Source organism: Oryzias latipes, chromosome 17, assembly GCF_053564925.1.
Source record: "Oryzias latipes strain Hd-rR chromosome 17, Olatipes_Hd-rR_3.1".
In the NCBI taxonomy this organism is placed as follows: domain Eukaryota; kingdom Metazoa; phylum Chordata; class Actinopteri; order Beloniformes; family Adrianichthyidae; genus Oryzias; species Oryzias latipes.
In genome coordinates, this window is record NC_136253.1 from 25949263 (window position 1) to 25965452 (window position 16190).

A 16190-nucleotide genomic window follows, 5' to 3' on the forward strand; every position below is an offset into this window, starting at 1 on the left:
ACTGCAGTTTTCCAGCCAAAATATGCATGCAAAGTATTTTCTGTGAAGAAATAAAACGTAATGAAGTTGTTTGTTGCAGTGGCAGACACAGGTAGCTCCTCTTCCAGCAAGCTCCCCTAAACCTGTTCTCAAGAGACTCATTAAGCCAAAGAGATGCAAGAGGGTTTGAAGTTTGTTATCCACACAGAGATGTGTAGCTTTACAATTCTGCTAAAATCCTTTAGATGGGGCTGTTTCTCCATCAAGTTATTGAAAAAAAAAAAAACCCTACCGAGAATTATCAGTTTCTAAATGTCCTCCATGCCTCATCCTCTTGTTGATTCTGAATGCCCACATAAAAGCATGAAATGTGTGTGCTGTCTGTCCATAGCTCAATTGAATATTGCATAAGATCTCTGCAGGACAGCGTTAACACAAAAATGTTGGTTTCTGAATGGATATGATTGCAGTAATAGGATATTTGTGCAGACCCAAAAGTAGAATGAGCATTACCCTACAAAACAAAACAAAATCAATAAGAAAAAAATAGCAAAAAAAAATGTATCCGAACACATGAGAGCCTGAAAGTAGACTTTTATTATAGTGAAATCATGAATAAGGCCCCCTGCAGAAAAAACATTTACCTTGCTTTACAAAGCTCCCCCAACGTGTGATTATTCAAACCGTCCTACTGGGCTACTATGCTGTGCTTTCATGCTCAGTGGTTTAGTCAAATGAAGTGAAAGTATAATATGTGAAAGAGCAAAGCATAGTTGGTTGCACTGAAAAGCTCAGGCTGGGTTTAATGTGTCCACTCATCTGTCTGGTCACAATGGTGGTCAGCCATGACATGAGAGTATGTGCTAATAAAGTTGTAAGAAAGAAAATGATGACCAGAGCTTTTTTTGCTTAGAATAAAACAGTTGAGTCACATGTTAGTCATTTTAGTGCAGAATGTTGAAAGTTGTTGTTCACTTGTGCTCGTGTGCCACCAGCCCTGCCGCTGATTTATATGTGGTGCAATTTATAGACATTCAACCCCAAACCCCTGTCGATAAATATATGCATTAAACCTCTTAGGCACCAAATTTACCTTAAATTAAAATCTACATGAAAGTAAAAACATAAATGATTTTTTTTTCATTACTGGAAATAAATTCGGGCCTCAAGGGGTTAAAAGTACACATACATAGGAGAAAGAAAGGACATTTCCTCCTGTTGTGGTAATGGTTTTGAAATTATAAATAAATAATAATAAAATGTATAGGAGGTCAATTTTGCAAGTTGGAAATCCAGCAAAATGAAACAAAAATAGTTAATCAGAATACAGACTTCACATCACCTAGAAGCATCAGGTGTGTGGGAGGACTGCAGGACTGGCAAACTCTAGCTCTGCTAACAGTTGCTGATCAGAGACTTTGTTGGATCATAACGCTTTACACAGATATTTTGAGGATAGAGATTTAGTTATATAAATAGACCATAAAGGCTGAATGTTTAGGCTGATTTGAAAGCTTCGAGTAAAACTAAGAGAACTATCAAGAGCTGGTAATTAGGCTTTAACCACTTCTTTTTTATGGTTGCAACACATTTCCTACAGTAAAATATGACAGAAAAGATGATGATAATAAAACTGCACAACATGTTTGATTTCAAATATTTGTTTGATGTAGAGTACTTTCCAGCAGTCAGGCTCACCATCTGCTCTTTAACATTCAGTAACATTACTGTACACACACCCGCAGCCAGACATTTATATGTATGCAGGTAGACTCAGCACATAAAATATGCATGGTAATAGACCACGTTGGTATACTCATATAAATGCATATGAGTTGTGTGTAAAGTTTTAAATGTTCTTTAAATGTTCTGCACATGTGTGCATGTGTTGGTGCCTGAATGAAAATGTTATATGTGATTGTTTCAACGTGGGTGTATGTGCACAGAAACACCAACATTTTTGTTATTAGTCACATAAAATCAACAGTGCAAGTTGTGCCGTGTGTGTGAATTTCTTTTTTCCTCCTTTTTTCTCCACTTCATTGTTTTTTGTCATCCCCCTAAATGTGTCTTTTCTTTTTTTTCTTCCTCATTCACATTTTCTTTTCATGTCTGTCCTTTTTTGTATGATTTAAACTTTATCGTACTTTATCTATACGTAGCCCATCGAGATGACTGTTTGGCCTATAACAAATACAATTCAATTGAAATTGAATCCTCAAAAGGTTTTTATTATAAACACAATATTACCAGACTGCAAAACCACTCTGGAAACAATAAGTTAAACAGTTTAGTCAAAGTTCTGCGGTTTTAACGTGGTTCCCTCGTTATACGTCTGTGAAAATTTCAAATAAAGACCACAACTTTTCTCACTTATCCCACGTACATTCATGTATGAGCAAATTTCATCTGTGCAATATGTGCAAAATGTACATAGTGGCTGTGTGACACGGCCTTTAGGAGTTAGTACTCACAAGAACATGCTCACACGTGTGTGCACACACTCTTGGCTACACAATTTCCATTACAATTGTACTTGTTCCAGGCTCTGCAAGAATAAGTTGGTGGTTATAAACTTTTTATAGACTAAAAATATTTATGTCTATAAACTAATTAGATGAGTAGATAAATTCTGATTTTTACTGCAAATGCAAAAGAAATGCAGAGCGGCAAACCCTCAAAATAACTTAAGAACACCAAAACAAAATGCTCAAGTACTCCAGCCTTTTAAATGACCTGACTGTGCACTTCTCATGTGTTTACTAAGGTCTTTTTGGTTTTCGTCTGCTTTTTATTGTTTATTGTTGTCTTGTTTTGAACCAACACAATTTCTGAAACAACTAATTTGCTTGTGTTCCCATTGCAGAATAACTGCCAGCAATTAGAATGAGTTTATTTTCGGCAATGATCCATGTGGCATCGGCTTCTAGACATGTTGATTGAAATCAGTTAAGATGTAATAAAGATTTGAATTTTCAGGTTACTTCTAGCATTTGGAAAAACGCCTCGATCCCAACTTTCTTTGTGTTCTGCAAATTGAAATATAATGGTGCTTAATTTATTCTAACAGAATTCTTTCCGAACTGATAAAACGTCAGAGATAATGTCGGAAATGGTCAGTGACGTGCAGTCAGGAGAGGCAGGTGAGGCTGTGCCTCACCTGACATTATGGGAAGAAAAGAAAAAAAATAAATTCAATTATTATATTTAATCATTAATTTGTGCTTTGCAGTCATTTTCCATTTAAATGTACCATTTCTGGGTTTTTTTTCTTGTCAAAATCGCTGAATTTCCGCATTAACCGTTCAGATACTAAGAAGTGACGTGCGATGAGGCACCAGCCCGCTGAGCCTCACCTTGGATTGCGCAATACCTATGCAGTCAGACGGTACTGCTGTCTCTCTGTATGTCAGTTCAATCACTTGTACTATATGAGCGGAGTTTACATAATTTAGCAGATGTATATGATGTACAGTGTTTGTTTTTATAAATAACTGTATGTGAGGGACGTGTTTCTTGTGCTGAGTGCTAAACGCCGGCAAAAAAGCCGCTGGGTGAGGCCAGACATTCTCGTGCCTCATGTTAGGGGGCGCCGGTGAGCCCTGAGATTATGACGCTAAAAAAAAAAATAGAATAAGTGATAGCAAGCGGGCAAGTCATTTTCCTCAGAAGGAGCGGCATATGGACTTTATTTACAAGTAAAGGTAAGATGATAATAACGTTTGTCTTTTTTTCTATGCTGCAGTTTGTGTATGAAAAAAACATGTTGAAATATATTTTAAACAAAACACGTTGACTGTTGTCAATTAAATGGTGAATAAGTTACTCAGTATGGTTCATATGTTTGTAAATCTGACTGATGACGTCAGTGCCTCACCAGCCATTGACCTCACCGCACGTCACTGGAAATGGTCACATGCCTTTTTACAAACAGAGCAAACTTTGTGGCCAGAAATTAAAGTGGTAAATAGCATTTACCATGACAGCAATTCTCTGTGCAATGTATTAAACTTGAATTAGATAGTCTTATAAAAGTAAGTTATAATGCCCTATTTATTTTCATTTGATCATAAACTATCAGTCCCTTTTTCATAAAAGGCTACACCTCTCCCCCAATGTTCTACTGTGTGTGTTGGTCTTTTGTTTGAGCGACACAACTCACAAAATCACACAGACTGTTAAAATGTCGGAAGCAGATTTTAAAGACTTCACTTGGAGGAAAAACGATGAAGAAAAGCTAATTAAAGACATTAGTTGTGTTAAATGAACTGTAACTACAGTAAGCAATATGTCTACTTGTTTTCTTCCATCAGGCATAAATGAATTTTGACATAACTTCGCACAGAGAGACTCTAAAATTGATCCTAAATTGACCTGAATTACATCATAACAGTTTAAGCTAAATGAAACAACATTTCATCTCAATTTGATGCCTCTGATTTGCATTGTGGAATTCCTTTTTGGTGAGTTGCTGCCAAAAACACACATGAACTGATCTAAAATTGCTTTAAATTTGAAACTTGTTAGACAAAAAAAAAAAAACTTCCTTGGCCCCCATCTGCAGTTTGAGTTTGACATAAAGTTTCTTCATAAATTGGAAGAATAGAGATTTTCGTATGCCTCTCTTTTGCAACATGGCAATTAAAATTTTGCATAAAAATGTGTGCGCTAAAACGAACAAAAACATTGGCTACTGATTAATGCTGAACCTTCATTTCTGTGTGGGAGCACACCATGATCGCTCGATAACTTTCTATCAGCCTCAATTGTGTATTTGCACGCTTTTGTCTGCTCTTCAGTCATGGCTGCACATGCTAACACAGAGTCATATTCTCTTTTGTCAAGCTCTTTCAGAACTAAACACAAACACAGAAACCTGATTAGGTGAGCCACAGGGGTTAGGCCTAATGACAAACAAACTCAGTGTGTGCACAAACATTTCAGCACCACAGATGAAATATGGATTTTCCCCCATCCCAAAAGCTGATAGGTAATAGGTAAGGGTGTGTGTGTGTGTTTGTTTGCTTGTGTGTAATCTTGCTGTTTAGATCTTGTTATATGGCAAAAACAGAGTAAAGTGAAAAGGATGTCACTTATTGAATAGTGTTTTGGAAAAAGAGCATCCCTCAGGGAAAAGGTGCAGCGAGCAGTTTTTTCTTATGTTGGTGCTGTTAGCATTGTGTTGCCATGGTGGACTAACTCAAATGACATTTGGTCAAATGTGTTGTTTCTGTTTTAGCTAACGGCAAATATTTTAACATTCAAAATTGTAACTTTTTTCCCGTACAGCAGGAGATGTATCCAAACATAGTTAATATAATTAAAGTTTAGTCTTACAAAAGGGATTTATACAAATATGCACCTAATGTGTCGAAACAAGCATAGGCATTTAGTTTTTATCTGTATGCTCAGCTGCTGAACAGTATAGGTGAAAAAGAAGTAGAAAATTCAAAATGGGCTTAATGAACGTTTGTCTTTTAAAATGTTTGTGTCATGCTCGGCTAGAACATGAGCAGACCTAAACGCTGAAACCCAGAACGACAGACACTGGAAGTGGCGAGAAAGGATTTAATTTAGAAAGTCTTTAGCTGGTTTGGAGACGGGCTGCGAAGATGTCACCGGAGCAGGAGACGGCAGGTGCAGAGGAGGATTTCTTCGGAGCCAAACCGGAGCGGCTTCTTGGAGGTAAGTAGAGCGTTGTGTATGAAGAACGGGCTTGAAGGCAGGGTGGAGTCAGAGCATGGAAATTTCATGGAGATGGACGATGAGCTTGAGGATGATGATCTTGTGACCGGACCCAGGTCGGCATGGATAGAAGAAAGAACTCTGTAGGCAGTTCGAGAGCTTGGATTAAATGAGAGCTTGGAATTTAACAAGCCCATAGATTCACTTGACTAGAGCTTAGAGTAGACCAAGTAAGCACCATAGAGGGCAATGAATACTGGTCTGGAGCCATCCTAAATACAGGTCCAGGTGATGAGGTGAATGCCGACAGCTGGGTCCAATCTAGGAAGAAGCAGAGAAGGGAGGGGGGAGGAGAGGACTCCCGGAGGAACCATGACAGTGTGAGCTTCATTGCTGCACTGCAAAAAACAAGTAAGTAAATGTAGGATATAAGATGTTTTTCTTTTGTTTTAAGTGGTAAACTAACTACCAACAGAACTAGTGGAATTAGTCTTGGTAAGATTTCTTGAAATATGTTGTGCTGTCATGCTCTTTTAAGTCAACAAGAAACACTGAAATTTGCTATAAATGCTCATATTTTGGTATTTAGCTCTGGTAATTTGAAACATTGCTTTAAAATAAGCATATTGCTCAAAAAAGAGTGTTTTATCTTTAAAGTATGTATATTCATAAATGTTTTCCCCAAATATATTTTCTTTCAACTGCTCCAACTTTTAAACTATGTAACTCTCTTGATGTAATCAATAACAAAGAATAGAATCCCACATTTTTAATGGCTGATACTAAAGCTTTTCAACCTTCCTCGAATGCCCAAAGCCCTTTACAGTCACCATTCACCCAAGTGTGAACACTGCGCCAACCTTCCTCTGAGGCAAGGTGGGGTACAGTTTCTTGCCCAAGGACACTTCTACATATGGGCGGGAATTTATCAATTGTGTCCCTACATTTTATATTTACTCAATTTATCCAACAATTCATTGGCAAAGATGTAGAGATTGTTAATTTTATAATACTTCAAATTGTTTTTTACTTCACTTCAGTTAAGCCACATTTATTTAGTCAAACTTATGATAAATATTAATAAGACAATCTTTAAACTCTAATATATTGAGCGAGCATGCAGAATAGTGAGCTTCTGGTTGAAAACGGCTCCCTGACTCAGCTGGGTTAAACTAAGTGGTTCTTTGGCACAGGCATTCTTTGATTATCTTCCCATTACTGTTTATCTCTCTGTCTCTCCTCTCACTTTCTATCTCACACACACACACACATACCTCCTGCTATAAAGCTAATCTTTTTGTGCTAATGAAAGGTATTGGGTTTCCTAACACGCTTTTAAAGGAAGGTGATGGATTGAGGGGTTGATGGATGCAGGGAGGGTTGAAGGGACGCGGGGACGGGGAGAAAGTAGAGAAGTGATGTGTCAATAGGCACATCAACCTGATCCTTTTCAGACTGAGAGGTGTGCGCCTGATGCTTATGTATGCGTTTATATGCACGCACCCTTGCAAATTTAGCTGCTATAAATCTTTGGGCAAAGCAGAAAAGCAAGTCTTTCTGTGCCAATAACCAGCGAGATGGATGGGGAGATACCTTTACCATGACTGGAGCTGTGATGAATGCCTGAGGGTGCAGATGTGAGCGCTCGCATGTATTGCATCAGATTGCAGGTTGTTGAGAAAGGAAAACATCCTGTGACTTTTAGCCATTTTTAGCACATAAAGATCAAACCATCTAAAACGTGTTAATTAGCGAGGAGCCGGGCGCTATAACAGCTTCAGATTTCTTGTTGCACTTTGCCAGATTGATTTATGTGTTAGAAAATAATGCTGAAAACAAGTAATGAAAAGAAAGAACCTTTCAAAGCACATTTTCAGAGTTCTGAAATGGGTCCTATTCTCTGTTTTTTCCCCCCCTAATTTAATTTTTCTGTGAAAACGTCTGCAAATGTCATAAGGGATCCTGATACTCTGCACTTTAGCTCTTTCCCCCCTTTTTCTAATAAAGTTGATAATCATTGGTTTCCCAATCACATTAGCATGCCAGTAATGAGAGGGGTAAGTCAACCATTAGAATATGATCCATTATTCATTGTTGACTCCCGTTCATTACCCCAACTTCCACCAATGAATGTTTAATAGGTGTGTGTGGTGTCTCTGACTTTGCATCTGGGTGTGTCATTTGTGTAACAGTTTCAGGCTTCGATGGATTATTAGTGGCGATGGAAATTAGCATATTTCATTCTTTAATCTCTCTTTTCCCATATACATTACATAACTTCTGAATGCAGCAGCTTTTACATGAAATGTATGCATGCAGACAGATGACAGTCTGTTAGCTTTGGTGTGTGTCCCTGCCTCTCTGTCTCTGTCTCTCCTGTGAGTGGAGCAGACAGCTGTTATCAGTCGCTGACAGAATCCTCCCATCATCCCCCTCCTTCTGCTGTCAATCACAACGCATTGTCATCAAGTCGCATTTGAAATGGCCCTTTCTCCTCTATTAGCCCAAGAAATGCGTGAGGTGGGCTCCTCCTCTCTCTCTCCTTCACTCCTCTCCTTTCTTCCATTAATTCATAGAATTCCCCAAATACCTTCATTAGTTGCCCTACACTGCCAAATTACTCCTCAATAAATAAAAAGTAGTTATTACCAGCTGGAATATCATTAATGTCCGGCTCTGAGCCAAAGGAAACCCTATTTCGTATTGTGTGTCCCTGTGCGTGTGTTTGTCCACTGGCTGCTGCCTAATGAGATGCCTATGTTTCCCTCCATTAGTAGTTTATTAGTGAGCATGGGTCGCTGAGGTTTGTAAAATACAGTAAGCTTAATTTAGCCCATTTGCTACTACAGGGCCATAGGATACTTAAAGCAGTATCAAGAGCTTAAACCAGCTGGGAAAAGGCTCAGGCTTTAAATGAGCTCACCGCTGTCATGGAGCCCATTAAGAACTGGGTTTTCTTAATAAACCGACAGGTGTTGATCACCACACTTTCACTTGTTTTGTGTTAATCTGCTTTTCTGCTGCTTCGCAGACTAATGGGGTTATTAGTTTTTGTCTTTCAGGTTTATTAATAGGTGCTGCAAAAGGTCACTGTGCAAACAAGTAGGGTTACTAACAATAAACTGATGCTTTTGCACTTCATTAGTACCTGAGATAAACAGTCTTTCATTTTTTCAAACCAGTAGTGGGATTGTTCCAGGGAACAAATAGACACTGTTTAAACAGATAAAGTATCACAGACCAATGGATGTGTGTAATTACAAAAAAATCCTTTCCCCCCCACGATGCTGTGTAATTTCACATCACCTGGTCATCACACCTGTGTTCTACATCCCACTGAGCTCCTTTTTTTCCTCTGCAGGCATTATTCTAGTCTTTTTGCAGCAAACATGGAAATTAAATTAGTAATCTACAGATGAACCCCTTCCCTCCCCCTGCACAAACACACATTTATGGACTTAACAAGTCATTTATAGCTGCTTGTTCAAGACCCATTTTCTCGCCAATTCATGTAACCTTTCCTGTCTGAGGCTATCAAAGGTCACTCCATCAGGCCTAATTTACTGCAGGTTCATTGTCTTCACCCTCCTTGCTGCCAACGCCAACCTGCAATTCTCATCCTTGTCTATTAATTTGAGCATGTAGTGTACAGTTAAGAACCAAAGAATGTTAATTTGTCTAAAATATGATAAAAAAAAAATATATTTTAGCCATCCTTAAGATCAATGCAATTGAAAAAGTAAAACCTGAAGATGTTAATTAATTGGGAGAGAAAATGAATTAAATATATAAAATGTATAAGAAAGAAAGAACTATATATATAAAATATTTTTAAAAAACGTAAAAAAATAATAATCATAAAATATATATTACATACATAAAAATTGAGGCCAAAATGAGTGTGTTTAAAGAAATCGTAGTTGATGAATTGTAAGAAATTGCAAGACTGGAAAAGTTCACTTTTATCAAAAAGAAATAATCAAAAGACTTGTACATTTTTTATTTAAGAAGATTTGACATAAAATGGTTTAAAGATTAAAATAGCTTCAAGTACTTGTGGTGCTGAAAACATAATGATCTGCTTTTGTTAAAAATGTTCAGCCTTGTAATGGTTTGGGTATGTCTTGGAAACAGATAATAAACAACATTTGTTGTAATATATCAACAATGTTTCCTGTGTATTTGCATGAATATTATTTTTTTGTTAAATAAGATCAACTCTGGAATTATTGTCATGACTGGCTAGGCAGACCCAGATGCTGGAACCCGGAATGATGACAGGAGGTGAGTTATGGCAAGAAGTGGGTTTATTGATTCAGCTGGTGATGTAATCTTGGTACGGCAGGGAGGCGACGTGGCTGGAGGGAGTCCGGGGATCTGAACACCAGACGAGGACAGGAGGTACCGCTTGAGGAACCGGACCGTGGCGTGAGACGTGGCTTGATGTTCGACCAAATGCTCCACTGAGAAGGTGAGTTTCAGGAGGGTTTCTGCTCGGCGAATCAGCTTTGCCGTCCACTCGTGGGAGTAGGTATTCCTGGAACAGGACAAGAGGTTCGTGAGACGAAGACGAGGGATTCTTAACATGAGACGAACAGAAGCCAGACTAAGCACCATTAGAGGCAACGAACTCGCGTTGAATACTGGTCCTGGAGCTCCTTAAGAAGATCTGGCAGGCTGATGAGTAGAGTGGCGGCAGCTGCGGTGAATTAGGCCAAGCAGAGGGGAGAGGGGGAGGAGTCTGACAGAGGCACCATGACAATTATTTCAATTTGTGTGACACTCAAGGAAAAAGCATAACAGACCCAGACTGCTGATTTCAGACAACAGGCTCCAGAAAAATGATATATTTCCTAAATCATAGCAGCTTTTCTTGTCTCTCTTTATGTGTTTCAAATTTAACCCTTACATTCAAGTACCTAAAATTTGCATTAGCAGCTGAGAAGTACTGCATAAATCACATATTCAGTTAAAAGATATAACAAAGAATGATAGCACACACTATATATACTATACAGAGTAACTGAAGGGTAAATGAACAGAAATATACTTCAACTAAATCTGCGTCAAAAGTGCAAAACTGTTGGTGCAGCAATGGCATGAGGAAAATGAGGGCTGTTATGACAAATATTACTTCTCAAAAAAAGCAAGGGAAATATAGAAATTAAGTGTTTCTAATAGAGAAAATAAAATGTGAACCAAGAAAACACAAAGCATATGTTGGTTCGTAATAATGTAAACTACATTCGAATTAAGGGATTAACAAAAATATCCTGTTTTATCACAACAAAGGTCGTGAATTTTACTTTGACAACAGTAAAAAAAAACTTTAGGCATTCTTCTCTTTTACACATAACTCTTCTGAATAAAGCTCAGAAGGGTGTTATAAACTCTAACCTGATTAAACAAAAAATCATTTTTAAAAGATGACGAACAAAGAGGGCAAAGAACATTTTGCAAGGATGTCAGCAATAATAGAAAGATGTATGACATTAGCTATTTAGCAGCTGTGGTTTTGTTTGCCATTGACAACGCTATAACAGTATATCTGCTCTGAATGACTGGAGGAAAAATGCAGAAACCTCATCTGGTGTTGATGGAGTGCTGTTTGCACTCTGGGAGAATGGAAAGAACTTAGATGGACTACATGGAAGAATGGAATAAATTTCGCATCATTCATTCCTAAAGCCTTTGTCTCTCCGTCAAAGTGCTTCCTCTGAAGTCGTGCTTTTTTGCATCTCATCTGCATCTGTTCATGTCCCATTTGTCTCCTTTGACTCCTCTCACAGGTTTGCTGGTGTCATACATCCTTGGATTTTCTTCTTTATGGCCTCATTCCATCATGTCTACCCATCATCGCTGCGTGTTTCATGTTTGTCGAGAGATGGTTATGAGCTAAAGCCTGAAGAGCTTTATTTCTCCTAACTAACCTAATGCGTTGTTCTCTTAAAATGTGTGCGCTTGTCGGTGAAACGTCTCATTTTTCTCAACTTTAAATGCCAGCGGTGTCACATCAAAAAAACGTCCACCTCTGGTATATTGAAAAAATCAGCGCTCACTCAACAAATCACTTCATCACTTGGATCTTTGTACAACAAGTCTGCTGCGTCTCTTCAGAACATGTTTAACTTTCCTTTGTGGTTGTGTTGAATACCATTGCAGTGCATGCTTGTCTGCAGAACTGTCATGAATTAAGTGCTTTGAAGTTCATCATGTTGTGCAGACTTTGTAGAGAACAATAAATGACTCGTAGGTTGTTTTGGTTAAAGATTCCTGAGAACAGACAGGAGCAACAATAGCACACATGTTGAGTCAGTTTTGTAGCCAAAGCTCGAAACAACAAATATCCTTTTCTTCTTCTTTTTCTGAAGTTCTCATCTTATAAATCTGCTGAAGTGAGCTGCATTGTTCTGTTCTGTCTATGTTTTGGCTGTGCATGCAGAAATGCTCTTTATTTAACCTCTGTAGTTCATTAAAAGAGATCCATCTGACATTTCCAAAAAGCTTAAGTACTTAGCATGCAGCTGTCCTCACAAACCTTTGCTGTTGATGATTTAATGATTTTAAGATGAATTATTATCCACTCGTGGTCGAAGTTAGTCCATGAAAAGGCAATACAGCAGAAACACTATATAACGGCATTTAGACGACATTTCTACCAAGAATAATTGAGACGGCTTAATGTGAGAAATGTCCTATAAATAACTATTAAAGGCTCTTCTTATTTAAACATTTCTTACAGCCACCGTCTACCTTTTGCCAGTGTTATCAATGAGGCAGCAGAGGACACTCTCAGCTTTTGAAGACAAAAATGATGCCCTCAATGATAACTCTTAGTAAGTGTTTCTTGCGTTCGTCATTCGCCAAGGTGCGTAGATATCTGTCTAGGGTTTCGGTTTTCACATGAATATGCTTTGGAGCTGGTCAAAATTTTTGGATGGCTGAAAATTATGCAGTTTATGAATATTTTAAGTAGTTTATGTGCAATTATTACATAACTCTTGCGCAAGTAAATACATTTGTGGCTTTCCATGTATGTCCAGGTATGTCCGATGGAATTTTCACGTATGTACTACTGATGTGTAACTTTTATATTCCATGTATGGTGCACATATCACATTAAAATGACATAACTGACTAACAAATTGGAAATGAATTGCATTTAAACAGCGCAACAATCACGCACGTTCATGTTCTACGTTGATTTATGTGTTATTTGCATGGTTTTTTCGTACTTCTTCCTTGGCATTAACACAGCTCATTTGTGATACATCTGTGTAAGTTTCATGTAAAGTCTACAATTCTTTTTCACGTGTATCCACGCATGACAAATTTTTTTCTGTGCAACATGCTCAAACTGTATGTAGTGGCTGAGCTAGTTTCCTCAAACTCTTTCACTTGGTGATTGTAAACGCTGATTTGAACTGTTTAAAACAAAAATCAAGATTTGCTTCAATATATACTAATTTGTCTTCCAGATAGACAACAGCAACAACCTGGAATGGGTGAAAAACCCTTTGAACAGCAGAGCAGCAAAGGGGCAGATGGTGAGGGCCAACGGTGGGAAAGAAGCGGCTGGAGTGTGCATCCTCTTCATTAAGCTGATCTCCTCCTGTGGCTTGATTCTTCCTTTTCTCTTAGAAGAAATTTGTTTGATTTAACCTAGGGTCAAAAACATTCACAGGGGCCCGATCAAGATGATTCGAGGTAAAAAAAAAAAAAAATCCCAAAATGCTCTTGGGTCAAAGAAACTCATACATCGCTTGACCTTAACCTTGGAGTCCTGCTGCCAAAATAAGATAACAATGTAGAGACTAGACACGATGTAGTGAGTTGACTTATCCATCCTTCCATCCATCCATCCATTTTCAAAGATTGCTTTAGCCTACTGTACTATTTTGACTCATCCATCCTATCCATCCAATCTATTATCAAAGTTTACTATAGCCTAATGTAGTATTTTGACTCATCCATCCATCCATCCATCCATCCATCCATCCATCCATCCATCCATCCATCCATCCATCCATCCATCCATCCATCCATCCATCCATCCATTTTCAAAGATTGCTTTAGCATACTGTACTATTTTGACTCATCCATCCATCCATCCATCCATCCATCCATTGTCAAAGCTTGCTATAGCCTACTGTAGTATTTTGACTCATCCATCCATCCATATCTGCAATACATCAGACATCCCTCCACTCTTTTAATAGTCCAAAAGCATCTATGTGATGAAACACATGAAATAAAACATTAAAGATAAGAATGATGACTAAATATAAATATATTGAAAAAGCTTGGGATCTACACAATCGTAAGCAAAACACCAGAAAAACAGAAGGCAGACATCTGAGGCTACATTTGATCTGAAAGGCAAAACAACTTGAAAATTGAACACAAAAAGAAGTTGAGAGAAAAAAAGATGAATTTGTTTTAAATGGTATCCATTTTTGTTCAATACATAAGCTCTAATTTTTATTTTATTTTATGTTTTTAATGTTGACATTTTTTTTGTAAATGTAATTTATTGTTTCCCCCTAGCCAGGACTCCCTTGAAAAAGAGATTTTTAATCTCAATGGGACAATTCCTGGGTAAATAAAGATTAAATAAAAAAAAATTTGTAAGCCTGTTCACATAATTCCATTATAGTCTGATTTTGAAGAGGGCATTTCAGTATTTTTTGACTGTTGATAATAGGTGTGTGAGTGGGGGCCCACACTGTCCCTGTCCCTGTGGTGACTTCACCGTCTCAATTTCACACATGCCGTTTCCTCAAGGTTAATCTTAATGTCAACACTTTTCTGTCTGTGCCTGTCTGTTCTCCTCCCAACATGTCTCTTCCTCCTCTATTATCTACCTCAGATCAATAACCAAGCCATTGATCTGAGTATGTCTTGAGTAGGTGCTAATGGTCAAGGTGTATGTGACAAACCTTGGATGTTTTTGTGTGTGTGTTGGGGAAGGGGGGGTGAAGCATCTGGAATTTTTTCATTTATAATCACCAACCAACAAGTAGTCTTTATGGGGATCAAGGGGCATGCAGGACATAGATATGGGTGAGTTCGGGCATGAACTGGTGGTTTTAACAAGTTCTTCTTAAAACAAATGACAGATAGTGTGTTGTCCTAATGAGGATAGCTGCACAAGCTATTGAGTGCACAGAGTGTGTGTGTGTATGTGGCTACCACAGTTGAAGTATTGCTAAGTCAGCACTGTGTTGCCTCATGGGCAGCACCACACGCCTGTCTGCCTCCTGTCAAGCCACAATCCATTTCACAGTCCTAAACACACACCCATTTCGATGTGTGCCTGCACACCAGTGTAGACAGATGCCCTCATAGTGGAAGAGAAATTATCTGCTTCTTTAAAATTGTATAGATTTAATTGTATTTATTTTATTATTGCCTATATTACTGCAATATGTCTTTTTTGGTCTTGAAACTGTGCAGGATGTGCCAAAATCACATAAAGGAGGACATCACCTTGCTTTCCCTAATCATCGGAATTAAGGGAGATATGGATCTTTAACCACCTTTAACCCCTGTTCTGCCCTCCTAAAGCATGGACATGTGTAACCTGTTATTGGTGTTTCTACAGAAGGACCTTTGTTAGACTTCTCTATTTAAACTGAAGAATAATGTATCAGAATCAGGGAGCTTTTTGTCCACACAAACGATTGTGTCAACAGGTTTTAAGGGTATGCTGCAGTGATGGGACTTAGACTATATATAGTCATTCCTGGACTTTAGACTGGGATTTATGTACAGTATTAATTTGTTCATTCTTAATGTCTATCTGCAGGATATGGGTGTCAGGTCTAAAAATAAAAGCTCTCTTTATAAAGTGTTTGCATTACAAACACCGCCTGGTATTTGTGTTTGAGTATTTCACATTTTAGGTTTCCCTGTTTTTTTTTTTTTTTTTAAAGTATTTTATTTTATTTTTGCTGGCACTGTTTTTCTTGTGTTCTGTTCTGTTATGATTGGCTGCAAGAAAGTTAGAAAGCAGTGTCCTTGTATATTTAGGGAAGTGTTGAGAACGGCCTGCAGAGGCCTTCCCTTGTTCACAGGTATCAGGATAACGTTTTTGCCTAACAGCTGCATTTGGAGGTTGGCATTTTTTTTGTGTTTTGCCTTCATCCACTTATGACAATGGTGTCAGAAGATGAATTTGAACCCATGACTCATTTTAAGCAGAATACTTTAGATAGTAATAACACTTTTGTATGTTATATTACTATATATTTGAGAACTGCAATCAGTTTAGGGTAGTTCAAGGTTCCTGGTGTCAAAACTGGCAGATGGCTAGCTCCAATTGCAGCAGATTTATTTGCGCAGCTAAAAGTCCACAAAACTAAATCAGGATCAGGCAGGCAGAGGTCAACAATGAGGATGGGAGAGTCAGAGAAGCACCTAGAAAAGTCAGGGTCCAGAAGAGTGTAAGGGCAGGCTGAAACACCTAGTAATGCACAAACTTTACACCGAGCAAGGCTCTGTGCATTGCTTAAGTGTCATGTCAT

The 16190-nt window shown here is 38.1% G+C and overlaps 1 long non-coding RNA gene across 1 annotated transcript; it reads left to right on the forward strand.

Annotated features, from left to right (window-relative positions):
* Window positions 1–9887: 9887 nt before the first annotated feature.
* On the forward strand, window positions 9888–14262 carry LOC144986783 (uncharacterized). The gene is made up of 2 exons (XR_013650627.1): window positions 9888–10135; window positions 13143–14262. It is a non-coding gene; the product is annotated as an uncharacterized LOC144986783 (long non-coding RNA).
* Window positions 14263–16190: the final 1928 nt, after the last annotated feature.